Genomic DNA, 13,638 nt, shown 5'->3' with positions numbered 1-13,638 from the left:
TAAGAGTGACTTTGCAAGCAAAACCCTGACACTTTACAAAACTGTTTAAGGATTCTATTCACACTGAGCACACTAAATGCAGTGGTGCTACTGGTGATACTCTGCTCCACAACAAACTCCAGAACAATCACAGGAATCTAAGCACCACTATGGAATTGCACCTTCCTCTTCTTCCTCACCCTTTGTTTCCATCTAATTTAGATTCACCTCTATTCTACTTCTAAATCTCATTCTCCTAAACCCTTCTCTCTGCCAGGGGTTAAGATACAAACAACATCAGCACCGCTCATCGTGCCAAAGCCATGTTTATCCATCACTGGGGAATCAGCCTCTCAACTGGGTCCTTTGCAGAACCCAGGTGGACACTTGCTGGTCATTTTCCCCTCTACCCAAATACCCATCTATGCTCATCTTCTGCAACTCTGAAAAGAACTGCAACCCTGAACTAAAATTAAAACTTTCATTAACATCAGTAGGGCACAAGGTTTAGAAGTGTCAAGATTTGCCTTTCAGCCCTACTACCCTTTCTTCCACTTGCATATTCTTTCACTGATGACATCATCAGGCAAAACACTATAAGGAAGGCAATTATTGAAACCAAGATGGTTTCTTTATTGGGAATGTTTTTTTAAATGAACATATCTTAATTTCTCATGGTAACATATGTGTTTGCATTTTCTGCTCACTCCTCTCAGATCAAAAGAAGTTAAATGTGGCAATAATTACTATGTTACCCCCAGCCTTTTTACCTAAAGGTTTCAGAGCATTTCACAAGCTGTTCATGAAACTTCAAGGCACGCAGAAGGTTCTCTCATCACTCTAGTTCACTAAGGAACAGAAGAGCAGAGGTGAAGTGCTCAGATCAGTATGAAAGTCTACAGCAGACACAAAACATCCTAGTATTTACATTTTTCATATCTTCTCTTCTTGCACATGCCATAACTAAGCTCATTAAAAATAGTGAATTAAAAAAATAAATAAATTCAGTATCTTAAGACTGTACTCAGGATCCTTGATTTGTACTTATCTCACTCATGACCTTCTCCTAAAGCTGCTTATCCAGAAGAACCTACTCCCATACAAACTCAGCATAGCTGCTGAGAAAACTATCATGAATTCAGTCAAGCATGTTTGGGATATACTGGGTGCACTCCAAACATCCAAATCCATTATGATGCATTCTCAGTAAATCCAGTGATTTCAGGAAGCTCTGGAGCTCCTGAGCATGGGCATTATTACAGCTGTCTTGCACACAAAGTGGTGAGCTTTGGTGCACCTTGCCCAAATTCTGCCCAGCTCGGTTTTACTGCATACACAGCAGATCTGATCACACTGCAGAGCAGGAACCATGGCATATGGCCCCTTCTGCCACAAGGAGCGGGTTCCTGACCTGCTGAGGCAGAAAATAAGGAAGCAAATTGAACGCCACTCCATTTGCTCGGCTTACTGCGCTGCTTTTGTTGAGGTTAAATATACAGGCATTCAGAATAAGGATATAGGAAAGTAAAAGCTTTATGAAACAAACAAAGAGCGATAAAGATTTGAAGCTTTACAGTTTTATGCCAAAGTAGGCTTTTTCCTGCATATTTCCTAAAAAATAGAGTATAGACCATTAAAGCCTTTCTCAAATCATGCAGAATTACTTCCTCTGAGAGGAAGCAAGATTCTCTCTGACAAAGCAAGGAGCCTCAACAGTTCTGGGTAAGACAGATTCCCCCAGAAGTTCAGCTCATTTTCTCAGGCTTCCTAGAAAGTCTGGAGAAATCTATGGCCTGTCATTATTTCAGATTCCAAACTCTCTGCTGTGTTCCCACCTCAGTGAACTTTAGGGACATTGAAACTTAGGAAAAAAGGACAGCCAAGCAGAATTTCCCCCTAAACACATCAGTGATCCCCATCAAAAACCAAGGAAGGGCCACACAAAGATGTGAGTTCAAAGAAGTAAGTACCCTCTAGATTTGCTGACTTAATGTCTGCAGAGTCGTTGACTCTTTAACTCATCTTTCCCCCAAACTCATAAAGATACATAAGGGTTCATGGCACTCAGAAGGAAAAATGGTGTGTCCTATAAAGCACTGCTTTGGCATTTTGAAGACTACCTACATCATAATTAAATATGGTAAACGTTGTACCCCAGTAAGTTAAAAACCAAATCCAGAAACTGATTCATTAAAGTAAATGCATAACACTGGAGGTGCTTAATGACAGAGAAAAGCTGCCAGTTTTTATTACCACAACAGCATGTAGAGGCAACTGTGCACTAGGGAACCTTTGTAGAATATGCCTGTGTCTGAATTTTGCATGTAAAGTGGACACAAGTATCCTAAAGACTAAGAGGACTCAAATAAAATTGACTTGAGCATCTCTCAAAGGACCAGTGCTTATCAGCAGAATAAATCTGAGAGACCATTCAATCTAAAAAACAGGTCATGTATGTGTGAAAGGGGAACAGGGGAAAGACCTACCTCTACTTAGGGATGTAGGGGGAAAAGATATTTGCTGCCTTTCCTGTACAAAGAAGCTTGACTTGCCTTTTTGAGGTGGGAATTATCCCAGTAAACCTGGTCTCCATCAACTCTATTCATCTACTTTGTGAACCTTACTGTGTTGCGTCTGCCAAAAGTTCCAGCAGGCTGAGACAGTATGAGAGTACTTAAGAGGTGCACTTGGCATCCCGACCAGCCTCAAGATCCAAACCCCTTTGTGTCCTTTTGGAGGTTAATAAGACAAGGTTTTACTGACTCCATCCTGGCTCTTATAAGCTTCTTGGGGATTATCGAAATTGGAAATTGCATATGAAAAAGCTGGTTCATCCAGTTTTTAGGAGGGACATTCATCCAATTTGCCCTTCAACCCCTGAAATGTGAGACATGCCTGAGGAGTGTTCTTTGTTATAGTCTCACAAATACATCCAGTGATGGTGAGTCCATAAATCTTTGATAAAGGCAAAACCTTATTGTGCATTCTAGCTTTTTCTTTTGTAAACATGCTACACTAGATGAATTTGGCTCTCAAGGGAGAAAGTATTAATTGTGTTGGCTAATAAAACTTTCTGTTGCTGTCCTTCCAATCTGGTCTTCTAAGCATCAACAGACATTAAAACTGGCTCTTGGGAAGTGAAGAAAATATCAGAGAGTGGTACAAACCCAAAACTTGTTTGCAAGTTTTCAAGAACTGAGATCTCAAGATCTTGAGAATCTCATTCTCGAGTAACAAAACGTTAAATGCAGCTATTCCTTGTACAGTTTTCAGGTTGAGTATACAAACAACTCAGTTCCTTCCACTGTTCATTCTCTGAGAGATGCCTCAGCAACAACACACCTGTGCTCTGCCCAGATCCAGCACTTGCAGGCTCCCATAGGCTTTGTCCCCACTGACAAGTTTAAACAGACAAGTAACAATCCTCTTTAAATGCCTGTGTCCTAAGAACCCTTAGGGGCTGTTTTCTTCTCTCCACATTGCAGTTCTCAGACGTTAACAGCCACTGCACATAGAGCAGACACACACACAAGAAGTTCAGAACAGCGTAACTGTTTGAAGGCACGTTTGTCTTTATATGTGATAGGGAGCTCCTGTCTTCTCTTGATGACTATTTAATGGATCAAGCAACACCAGTATGTATTTCAGCCAGATATAACTTTGCCCTTTGATTATTACTGTACAAAAAGACGTGACAGAGAGGTCCAGTTTTTGAACATTTACTTCTTGGACAAAACTAACACTGGAGCTTATCAGGATATATCCAGCAAAGAGAAGTCCACCCATGAGAAAACAAAAAAAAAAATGAAGTTACTTTGATTCAATTAAGAGAGTAATTATAAAAAAATAAGCAAACAAAAGATCATAAAGGTTTTTTTCTTTAAAAATTCTGCTGTTAAAGACTCTGTTGACATGTTGGTATATTAAATTTATTTGGCCTCAATATCCAGTTACTGTAGACTCTTTGTATCTCATTTTGGAAGCAAAAATAAGACTCTAATGGCAAAGAAGTCGCATATGTGTTATGATACCACAGTAGTGTAAAAAAAAAAAAAGGCCAAAAACAACCAAAAAGAAGCCTAACAGTCTTTAACATAGCCAAGAATCATCTGAGCTTCCTTTGTCCATGGAACATGGTCTTTACTTTTCCAACTCCCATCTGCATGTACAATACACTGAGGAAGGAAGAAAGAAAGGCCTCACTTCCTTCTTCTCTCTGTGCCTCGATTGTTTCTGATTAAAAAATGGAAATAATAATGTTGATTCAGCTACTGAAATTAGGCAAAACTAAATTAGCTACTTTCATTAAACACTGTAAGATATTTGAATAAGTTTCTTCAGAAATGCAAAGTGCTATTTATCCGTATCAGCAGCTATCTATGACTAAACTGTCCTAGAACCTTTTGTGAGCATTCCCTCCTCCTGCTGAACTCAGCTGATAACCATTCTTTGTTTTGGAGGACATGTGTAACTCCTTTATCTAAAAAAGCCTGGGAAAGACTTAGTTAGAACTGGCACCTCACTTTTTTGGTTAATGAGAACAAAGCAAAGCAAAACAACAACAACAACAACAAAAAGAAATCACACAGGGTCTCAGAATTAAACCTTTGCGGATGAGAAAAAAAAGGCATCATTTTGGATGCTAAATTCTTTGCTGCCTTTGCCTAAGCATTATGAGAATAATCACCAACACCTCGTAAAAGCAAGGCTTTTCATCCACTCCATAAGCTGAGATTTCAAGGAGAGATCTGTGAAGAATCTTATTAATACACCTATGTATGCTGCCACAAGGGAGACAGTATCTAACCCAGCAGAAATGAGGTCAAATGCAGCAGCATTGTCCTAAAGAAAACCATCTCCTGGTCACAAATCACTTGTGGAGTACCATGCATCATCTTTACTGCTTCAGACATATGCCAGCTGCAGCCAGTAGGAAGAAATACAAAGCTAAATTCAGCTCTTGGTTCAAGGTTGGGTCTTCTAAATTTCATGGAATTGGTCCACTTTTATATGAATGTAACATAGGGCAAAATATGACCCATAAACACTTTAACAGATACACAGACATTAAATTTCACGTGGAACCACTTATCCCAAAAGCACAGTCCTCTGAAGATGATTATTGTATGATGATTATTCCAGCTCACTGCTCATAAGGAAAAAGGAAAGGGCTGTGGCCTCATCCCACCCTTCTCTGGTCCTACTCATACAGAACTCTGCTGCTAAAATTTTCTCCCTCTCTTGCCAGTGGGACTAAGTTAACCCCTCTTTTTGCATGAAGTTCAGGCTTTTTGTCCTCGTTTTCTTTGAACAGCTCTGCCCCCTGCCTGTGTCTCAGCTTTTATTTCTTCTAGCTGCTCACATTCTTCACAAACCTCCTTCCTAAATGCTCCATTTGTATCCTTCTACCACACTGAAGCCAATGTTCCATAGTAACATTACTCCAGATTCTAATAATTCTTTAAAACAGCCTACAGTCTATTAAATCATGGTTCCTGCACAAGGAGACTTCAACCAAGAAACTCCAGAAAAGCTCATTTTAGCTCACTTCCTTTTTGCTTTCAACCATTTTTTACCTGTAAAAGATAGGGAATGAAAATTAAATAAATTCTGCTAGCAGAATAAATTATTACAGGGCTGGATATGGATGTGATCTAGACAAGAGGGTTCTCACTCCAGCATGGAGACAGTTTTAACTGAGATAGCTCAATTATTAATAGGAGTTTGGTCAAGACAACCTTGGGCTGAATGCTCTAAATTACATGGCTCAAAACACATGCTGAATTCACGTGAGATCCAACATAATACAGCCTGCATGAGCAGGGCAGAACAGTTTTGCTGTCATCCAAGCTACCTAAGTAAACATTAGCTCTTAACCTCCATGTGGTACAAACCTTTCCAAAAACAAAACAAAAACCCAATAAAAAGCCAAACCCAGACTTCAGGTGTCAGTTCAAGCCTGACATGCCAGAGAAAGACCGCAAGTATTCAAGAACTTCAAGGGAAGGCTAAAGGAAAGCCATTAGAGTAATCAGGGTGATAACAAGGCACAAACTCAAGAGGGAAGGATAAAACTTGCTAGTACAGCTATAACTAACACCCTCCTATCTGCTTTCAGAAACTGATAAAGGTCACTATCTCTATCCTGAAGACAGGTAACTGAGACACTAGGAAATAAAGTGACTGGTTGAAAATAACAGAGAAAACTAGAAACAAACTGTGGATCCTGCTTCCCTAATGCACAGCGTATCCTCACCAGTACCTTGCATACAGTAGTGACTGCACTGCAATCTGATTAAAATTTCTGATACTGCACGATGACTTTGTGCTGACAAAAATATTTCAGATCCCTGTAAACATACTGGGGACAAAAAAGTTTGTCTACCAAAGTATTAAGAAAGGCTTGGAGTGGGATCTAGTCCCCTGTGAAAAGGGACCTAGACACTAGCATAAAAAGCAATTTAATTTGATAACCCAGAAATGCCCAGCACTAGGGAAAAATTACTGAGTTTTCTCTTGTCCGACAGAAAGTTGTGCATAGCTGACTGTACTGCAAAAGCAGAACTGGCTTTTAATCTCATTCAGGAGCAGCTCCTCTCACAGCAGTGAAATGTTTCAAGACGAGCCTGACTGACTTGCTGGATAAATGATTTAAGGTTGGTATAGCTCAGACGGAACCAGCTCATTTAGGATATGTCACCATCTTAAAAACACTTTTTCTATCCAATCAGAGCAAGCTTTGAAGCTTTCCAAACTTGGCCATGGCTTGGAGAGGAAAATAAAAGCAGCATTTTCATGAAATGCTGGAAATTACAAAACAGGGCTGGGACTTCAAACGGTCTGCCAGGGCAGGCTGGGCCTTCGCCGGGAACTCATGTCACTCCTAATCACTTGTATTAGTTTAGCACCAGCAAAAGGTGCCAGATTGGTAGCCCCAGGCGCTGTACTCTCTATTTATCCCCAGAGCAGGTACAGCAGGATGGCAGGCTATCACAGAGATGCCAAGCCCTGCCACAATTCCTCCCATCCAGGGACCTGGTGAGAGGAGGGTGATGAGGTCTCAGTGCTGTGACTGCCCACACAAGGGCCAGTACCCTGCACTTATGTTTCAAAAGGATGGGATCCCAAACTGCAGGGCCTGTGAAAGGGAACTAAAGGTAGCATCAGTCTACAAGTAGCCTCCGAGAAACTGAGATAGAAGGACCAGGGATTCTTTTCTTTGCATTACATTCTAGATGTCTCAAAATGAATGAATTCTTGAGAGAGCGATGAGGCCAGAGAGAGTCAACGTACTGAGTACAAATGAGATTTATACGTGGCTTGAGTCACTCCAGACAATTAGCTACCCACCAGGCTGTTTGGTTTATTGTCCCTGCTGGATAAAGATTTAATAAGCAGTCACCTAGATGGGAAACGTGAGCCTTGAAGAAAGGAAACTTTTCATTACTCTACACAGAAAACTTGAGCCCAGTCCTGCAACAGCTCTGCACAGCTGATTCCCACTGGTGTGTCAATGGCTGCAAGATGAAGCTCTTTTTCATGACAGTCCACATAGGTGGAAAATATGGGAAACACGGGTCAATCTTCTATTGAATAATTACTATGTCAGAAATCTTTCACATGTACCAAATCTTCTGTGGAAATTAATACAGCTTTTTTCAGGTTTTTTTTTCTCTCCAGTACTCAATCTTACCCAGGACTCAAGACATTTTTTCATAGCATAAAAGCACAAAATGCTGGATTTTAAAAACTTATCTACTGGGCAAATATGCTGTGTAGGGAACATATTAAACAATTCAGTCTATGTTTGGAAAAGAAATACAGATTCATCACAACGAGGAAGGATGTTCAAGAGTATCCTGAAAAAACAGCCGGTATTCAAGCCAAAGGACAGGATGAAGTGGGCACAACAGTATAAAGCTGACAAGCAGATTTAACTGACAGTGACAGAAAGAATTGGAAGCTGCCAAAGCCTAAGCTACATTAGGGCTTCTTCAGATACTACATACACTAAAATTGAGACTAAAAGCATCAATGAGAACATTTGATAAAACCCCTTCAGATGGCAAAAATCCTAGAAGCAGCCACAGCAAAACAAAAAATACAAACTCTGGGAAAGCATAAGAAAAGGAACACCTATCAAATGTAAGACTGGGGGGAAAAAGGCTGATTTACAGATTGAACATTTCATGACCTCTCAGCAGTCATGCCTGGCCTCCAAGGCTTTAACACCCTTCATCAGAAGACTTCTTTTCCTGTTACTACGGCTCATTGCAAGAGAGCTCAAAGCCATTCATTTGGCATAATTTTTGTCAGGCAGTGTCCCAGAGGGTGTGGCCCGGTCTCCTGGGAATAGCATTTGTTAGTTTTAGAGAACCAGCAGAGGGAGCACATCAGCAATTAAACATGGTTTTCTTGTGTTTGTGCCTAAACAATGAGATTTTTTGGTTGGGTTTTTTGTTGTTGTTTTGTTTTTATTCTCAGCATTCCTCTGTCACTAATGCCTGTGACTCACTTAGCTCTCAGACTGCTGGGAGTTTAAGAGCCAGAGCCATGGAGAATATCAGGCTCCTCATCCAACCCACATAAAATGACAGTGGACACAAGCTTTTACCTAGTTGTCTTTCTTCACTTTCTCCCCATGTCAACCTCCATCTTACACATTCCTGACATCCTGCCCATGAAACCTTGTACTGCCACATGACAATTACTTTCACATTCCTGCACTGTGACCACTAACTTTCTAGTCAGAAAGAAAGGCATATGGATCTCTAGGGAGGAAATAGAAATCAATAATTAACTTTCAGTCAGCTGAAAGGACAACTCTGAAGTCCACAACACAACTTTCCTAGTCCTACTTTTGTATCCTCAAGGGATTCATCACACAGCTATTGATGATCTTAGAAGTAAGATAGTAGAAAGCTTGTTTTTCAGTTGAGAAGGAAAAAAAAAAAAAAAAAAAAGGAAAATCAGTAATTCCTATGCTGTATTTACCTCCAAAACAAATGACACACTGTACTTGCTTGCATTTTTAGCTCTACCATAACCTGAAGATAAATTCACTCTGAAAGTGTAACATTAACAGGTCATCTACAGGACTAACTTACAGAATGGCACCATGTTTGTCCTGCGAAGGATTTCCCACAGGTGCTCTGCAGAGGGTTGGAAGCACTGTCTGTTGAGGTTTCCTTTCTTCTTTGCTATTGTTACCAACTGGTTTTAATTCAGACTTTCATAACCCCTGGTTTGACAGTAGGTCAAAGATCCAGGAAGACCCCACGGGTTCTGGTTCACCTTTGGTACCATCATTTACACTTGTGGAAACTGGACATAAAATGTTGCCTAGTGATCTGTGTCCACCCACTGCAGGAAAGCACAAGGAGAGAACTATGCCACGAGGTACTGAAGAAGGAAGTCCTACAGCCACTGCCAGTGTTTGATTAGGTAGGACTAGTTTGTGTTAGTTGCTATCTGCCATGAACTGTCTTGAGGAGCAGTACTGAAAACAGCAAGTACAGCACAAGCTTCAAATCCACCCTCCATGGGGCTGGTGGGGCAGGTTGTCACTGACGGGATGAGGCCATTCTTGGCATGAAAGGAATTCAGCCGCTGTTCTGGAATGGTCCATGGCCTTTCCTTCCATAGTGCCATCTAGTGCCAACTCAGCCAGTGGCTCGCTTCTCTGGGAGGTGAACATCTGCCCCCTTAAACAGCCTGGGACCCTCCACACTCAGTTCACCAAAGCCAACAGCCAGCAGTCAGAAGAACAGTGGTTTTCTTTTTCTTTAAGGACAGCTTTATCCCAGTAGACCAATTTCCCATTCCTGTATTCTATCTACTTCAAGACACAGTCTTCCTTTCTTCCCCGCACATGGCAAAGGCTGAATTTCTTTCTTCTTGTAAACCTCAGGGATGTGTAGCAACCTGCCACGTGGCACCAGCAGCCCTGGCTGCCCCAGCAGCTATGGAAGAGGAGGTGGCACATGGTCCTGTGCCTCTGGTGACCATTTTACAAAACCCAACTGCAAACGGAAACCCCGCCAGTTCCGGGCAGTCCAAATGCCGCCAGAGCACACCATGGTGCTGGAGGATTAAGTACAAAAGTATAAAAAAATATGACAGACATAAGCAGTAGTCATTCTGAAATGCTCCTATTAGAGGAGAACTGGATCAGTGCCGTTAGAACTAAATATTAACTTTTATAATGAATACTAACCAAGAATATGATCAACACTATCAAAGGAAAAACCACCTAGACAAAAGCATTTGCCTTTATTTACTCCTCACTGAGAGTTTAATACATCTATGAAAATCTCTTCAAGTTAAAACGGTCCAGATCTTACAAAAGTACCTCAAAATTTGGTGTATGGTCAAACACTACTTTTCACCGAGAGAAAACTGGCATAGAGAGATTATTAAAAAGCCAAGTTATTTTTCACAGTTGATACTGTTTGTTTGCTTTCTAAAATTTTCTTGGACCAAACTAACAAGAACAGTGAAGTCCATTTCACCGTGATTTGCCATCATTTTCCCTCTACATCACAGTGAGAATGTCAGACCCTTCAGAGGGGACAAGTTATTCTTTAACAGTAACAATTTCCAGTGCATTGTTTCAGGGGGACAAAAAAAAAAAAAAAAAAAAAGGAAAAAAATAAAGAAGAAAAAAGACTTTTATAAAAGGATTTGGATTTTCTAGAAGTTTTGTTAAAAATAAAAATCTAAGTAACTTGAAGTTAAATTTCAGTTTTTAAATTCCCATTAACCTTTATGAATCTCTTTCAGCAAAAGCTCTTTACCATACAGATCACAGTTTAAAGAAGTCCTATAAAAACAGACTGGAGTGGAACCAGCTGAAATCTACAAGGCTACAGCGTGCCATCAATTTCTAAACAGAACTTATATTCAAATTATTCTGCTTAAAACCTCATATGGTCTGCAAAAATGAGCAAGGTTTTCTTGAAACGATTTAAATAACAATTTATCTAAGTAATCTCACTTGTACGGGATTTGTAAGCTATCCCACAGAATTCTCTAGCAGGGGACACTATTCCCCATTTACATCAAAGTTTTATAAAAATAATATTACAATTTTTTTTAATATTCTGCAGCTGTTTTCCCTTATGAATAAGCTGAGCCTATGAAGAAAATGTGAAAATAGGAAAACTGTGAGTAATATTTATAATAATGATATATTCAACTCAGGAAATTGCTACAACTGACTTTATCAAAATAAACAAGATAGATATTTTTTCCTCCTTTAAGAGAAAAGTAAAATTCTCCACTATTAAAAATAATTTGACTTGGTATTTGTTTGGTATTCGGATTTAACTATCTTATATCCCCATTTTTGGTCCTGTTTAAAAAAAACAAACCAAAAAACAACAACAACAAAACCCCAGCACAGAAACATACACACAGAAACCCCAACAGCATTGCTTCTCGTCTCCCAGGAGTGAGAGCGGCACATACACACGCCATTCAGCCCAAAATTGCTCTAGCTACAGGGCATGGCAAGGCATGAAATAAGTGCTCCAGAGCACTTCCTCATGTGGGTGTGTTAGATAACTGTCTGCTCCAACACTAAAATAAAGCACAGTGTGACCCAAGGAGCAGCGCCAGCCCTGCCCCGCACAGCTGCCCAGGCTGCGGGCAGGGGACCCGGAGCACCCCGCGCCACCAAACCCAGCGTACGCCCCTGGCCAACAGCTTTGGCATTCCCCGAGTTCCAGCTACATCACCATACGCTGGATTTAAGTTTACTTAGGCATACTTTACCCTTTGCTGCTGCATCCAGATTGCAAATGGACTTTGTGCTATTGAAAGAGCTAAGGGTTTTTTGATTATTATTATTATTATTATTTATTTTTTTTCTATAGAATATAGTTGGGGTTCAAGGAAAATTACATCCTCCTACTGAAGAAAGTTTTACTATTAGAAAGAAATCTTACCGAGTAATGAAAAGGGTTTCTCTTACTCTGACTCTCTTTCTCTGCTTGAATTCTTCTGCTTGGAGTTTTCATAAAATCAAGAGGTATCTTGGAGTAATTTTTAAAGTTTTTTAAAAATGTTCAGATGAGTCTGAGCTTTTGCTAAAAGTACATGCATGGACCTGAGGACAGGTCCAAAAAACCTGGGCTGTTGAGGAACATACACCTGCACTGGTGCAGGAGAAAATGACAGGCACCTGAAAACCCCTCACTGTGCACAAGGAGGATGGCTGTGAGCTCTCCTGCTGCCTCAGTCCAGGCTGACCACCACCTAGAGGCATCAGCAGATCCACCTCTGAGAGCCCTACATTTTTTTGGCATAACTTCAGCATTCCCTCTCTAACCAATCTGAGTTTCAAAGCCTGACATTCAAACTTTAGGAGAAGAGGAAATACCTTGCTACTGTTAACAGGTCATTTAGAGCAACAAACACATTTAAAGTCTATCAACAAAATATTAATTTAGAAGTTTGAATAAAAATAGAGAGGGGAAAAAAAATTAGTAAGCAATAAATGTCACTCCCCAGCTAAGAGACGAGCCACCAAATTTTGGCACACTGATATATAAAACCTTGAAAAGTTTCACTCATGTTCTGGAAAAGCTGCTAATAAAATGGAGCAAGTGGTTTCTGTAGTTGTAGTGCCAGTGAATAGATCTGCTGCTTTGGATTTCAATTAACTTAGTTTGTTCAGTGAGGAGGCACTTCTGTAGAAATGGGGACTCGTAAGTTAAAGGACAGCTAAAAAAAAAAATCACCAAACAACAGCAAAAAAACCTGTTGGCAGCAAAAGTTCTTTCTGGCTGCAAAATAATGGATTTTTAAGAAACATTTCAAAGGATTTGAAGGTTTTGGAGAATCTCCTAGGCAGTCTCAGGTGGGTTAGAAATATTGCATTATGGACTTCTTTGTGCTAAAAGGAAGGCCTAATGCATGTTTTTAAGAAGTCCGCCTCTTGCTATTAAATAAATAATTTTCTATTAAAAAAGGTGATTGTTACTGTTCAGAGATCTCCACTGATCAGCGTCCATTTTATATAATTACTTAGGATTCTCCAGAACATTTTATGTAACTCACTTCCACTATCCCTTTTCTTTTTTCTTTTTTTTTTTGTTACCAGCAGAGTAGCAGTTTTACTCTCCAACAGAAATGACAACAGCTCAGATAAAAAGACCGTTTCAAATGGATCAGTTTAAGCAGTCTTTAGAACCCATAATAAATCTGGGCTCCAAAAACTCGACAATGCTAAATGGGCTATGAAATGCATCACAAATCCCTCCCCAGAAAAAAAAAAAAAAAAGAAAAAAAAAAAGAAGTTTAAAAAAAAAATCAATTCAGAGAAGAGCTTCAATGTTTGAAAATAAAAATAAGCAGCATATTTGTGGAATGAAAAATGGTAAATAAATAGTTACTATTTCTGGACAAAATGGCTCGATAGATTTCATAATTTGCCACCACTGTAAAAAATATCTATTCCCTTCCCCCCTCCCTTCCCCGTCAGTACACACGGAAACACAAGCATAACCATGCATAAAGTGGGAGGGTGGGGGGCAGCCAAGGATACAAACTCCCTCTTAGAAAGTTTGAATTCTTATTAACCCAGTGATGCCTCCATAATGTTACATTAGATCAGCAACATAAAAGTTAGAATATACGTCTCCTTTCTTCCTAGCA

The 13,638-nt window shown here is 40.0% G+C and overlaps 1 protein-coding gene across 19 annotated transcripts in view; it reads right to left on the bottom strand.

Moving 5' to 3' along the window:
* The window catches only part of ZBTB20 (zinc finger and BTB domain containing 20), a 473,996-nt gene that overhangs the window by 430,780 nt on the left and 29,578 nt on the right, over positions 1–13,638 (bottom strand). The gene's annotated exons all lie outside the window — the stretch shown is intronic.

The sequence above is a fragment of the Poecile atricapillus genome, chromosome 1 (genome assembly GCF_030490865.1).
Source record: "Poecile atricapillus isolate bPoeAtr1 chromosome 1, bPoeAtr1.hap1, whole genome shotgun sequence".
NCBI classification, from domain to species: domain Eukaryota; kingdom Metazoa; phylum Chordata; class Aves; order Passeriformes; family Paridae; genus Poecile; species Poecile atricapillus.
The sequence above is the reverse complement of the archived record's forward strand: the minus strand, read 5'-3'. Positions and strand labels throughout refer to the sequence as shown.